This window comes from Rousettus aegyptiacus, unplaced genomic scaffold (assembly GCF_014176215.1).
Source record: "Rousettus aegyptiacus isolate mRouAeg1 unplaced genomic scaffold, mRouAeg1.p scaffold_m13_p_9, whole genome shotgun sequence".
Lineage (NCBI taxonomy): Eukaryota > Metazoa > Chordata > Mammalia > Chiroptera > Pteropodidae > Rousettus > Rousettus aegyptiacus.
In genome coordinates, this window is record NW_023416312.1 from 55,939,618 (window position 1) to 55,942,169 (window position 2,552).

General features: G+C 32.6%; 1 pseudogene; it reads left to right on the top strand.

Annotated features, from left to right (window-relative positions):
- The first annotated feature begins 227 nt into the window (after positions 1-227).
- LOC118608037 lies at positions 228-346 on the top strand (annotated as a pseudogene).
- Positions 347-2,552: the final 2,206 nt, after the last annotated feature.

The window sequence follows — 2,552 nt, forward strand, 5'->3', positions numbered from 1 at the left end:
TAATTTTTAAAAAATACTTAATGGATGTGGAAAAACTATTTGAGGGAGAAGTTCTATATATGTTACATATAATGAAATGCATTATAATATTATGACATAGAATTAACTCATTTTTGACCTATTAAGTATGTCACCTCTGAAGGACATATCTCTTACCATAATCATATTTTTAACCAATTTCTTCTTAAATTTCTAGCAAGTTTTTGCTTAATAAATTTAAATTTTTCTTCTATGGCCATGCCACCCTGAATAAGCCTGATCCCATCTGATTTTGGAAGCTAAGTAGGATAGAGCCTGGTTAGTACTTGGATGGGAGACCGCCTAGGCAGACCAGGTTCTGTAGGCGTAAAAAATAAAAAAAACAAGGGATTGTAAGGTGACAAGGTCCTTGCAATCTGTGAGACCACCCAAGGGTTGCCTTATCTAAACAACAGCAACAAAAAAAGTAAAATTTTTAGTGTAAATAATTATATGACTGATAATTTTTTTGTAAATTTTACCTTTTGTGTTAAATATCCATGCTCTTTACTCTGATCGATGCTTTTAAATTTAAATTCTACTTTCTATTGTTTTAATAATGTTACTCTTACTTATTTTGGTGTTTTCCTGTTATTCACTTGTCACTCCATTTACACTTAATATAATGAATGATATAGTAATAGATAAGCTTGATTTCATTGCAATCATCTTTATTGTAAAATTCTATTTTATATTATTGTTTCTAATTTTTAATTTCCCTCACTTTTCCAGGTTTGAGAAAATTGATAATATTTGAAGATCTTCAATGTCTAGTCTTTATTTAAAGTTGTGAGATAAAAAGAGACCTCCTGGGCAGTGAGGGTAGATAGAAAAGTAAGAGATCTGAGGACTGAACCCTTTGGTCCTTCAATATTTAAAGGTCACAAAGATTAGAAAGAATCAGTCAAGAAGACACATAAGAAATAGCCAATGATGAAAGAGAATTTTTAAAAGGGAGACTGTTGCCCAGGAGACAAAGTAAAGTGTTTAAAGAAGGAAAAAGTGACCAATTATGTGAAATACTGCTTATGAGTAAAGAAAGATTAGGACTAAAAATTGGATTTAGCAATATGGTGACTATTGGTGACTTTGGCAAATTTTGGTGGAGTAGTGGGGGTAAAACCCTAATTAAAGTTGTTGAAGAGAATGTTAGAAGGACTTCTGGTTATGGAGATATAAAGAGGTTTGTGATTTCTTTCTGCAAAATACAAGTATAAAACTGGACAAAACAGTCAAAACAAACTTTCGGGGCACTGGAAATAGAGCAATGGCTAACAATAAATTGGAAAATGTTTTTTTCTTGAAAAACTACAAAGGCTTTTAGTAAAAACAAGGAGGATATAATGGTCTCCTTGCCTGAGGAAACTCTCTTCTTCACTTCTCTACCAAATTGTTTGGTCAACAAAAAATGATAGTATTTTAACATTCAGGGGTGACTTATGAAAACCAAAACACTTGCTGCCAGAAAAAAAAGGCTTAATTATAGATAAGAGGGAGTAGAATCTCAAGGGCTTTCTGGCTAAAAAATGGTGTACTAGGTTAGGAAAAATGAAAGAAACCCATAGCTTTGCTATCAGAGGTTGCAGTCTTAGTTGGGATGAGTAATGGGCCAGCCAGTATTTAATGGAAATATTCTAGAAATGAGAGAGCAATAGATGAAAAATATAAGCTCTCCACATATCTCTGGTAAAAGGAAAATTATACATGTATAGTCCAGCAAAAAATTAATGCTGTGGAAGACTTGACAATTGACATTAAATTTGAATGCGCTCCTGAACCCACTCAGAGATTGACTGGCATTGGCTCAAAATATTTAAATAAAACTTCTGCCCAAATCATTGGCTGACCACTAAGCTGTGCAGATAAAGGAGTGACTCCTTAAAGGTAGACTAAATTAAAAAAAATGATTGGAGACATCAGTGGCTATATTGGGGGAGACAGAGTCTACAGTTTAAATCTAAGCAGTTACTAAAACAAAACAAAACAAATAGTCCCAAGAAAAATTTTAAAAAACTAAAAAGATTCTATATTATTTAAATATTCATTTTTTTCCAAAATATTACTAGATATGCAAAAAAAACCCCAGCAAAATATAACCCATACTCAAGAACAAAAAAAAAAAAAACAAAAAAATCAGTCAATAGAGACTGACTCTGGGTGGGCCCAGATGTTGGATTTAGCAAACGACTTTAAAGTAACTATTTTAAATATGCTCAAAAAGTAAAGAAAAATTTGGTTAGAGACAAATTGGAGAAAAGTATAGATAGCTCTCTGAGGAGTTTTGATGTAAGGATGCCCTTAAATAAAATGTGAACTCAAGGTTTTTGTTTGTTTGTTTTGACTGAAGACGTACAGCAGTTTTGTGGTTTTGACAATGGTCATCCAGAGGAGCAAGAAATAATTGGTGATGCATAATAGAGTGAAAGTTAACACCATGGGAGAGCCAATAGAAGTAAATTGAGTAAACAGACATAGATTGAGAAATAGGTTTCTGGCCTTATATAGGAGTATGAATAGTTCACCTATGTCTAGGG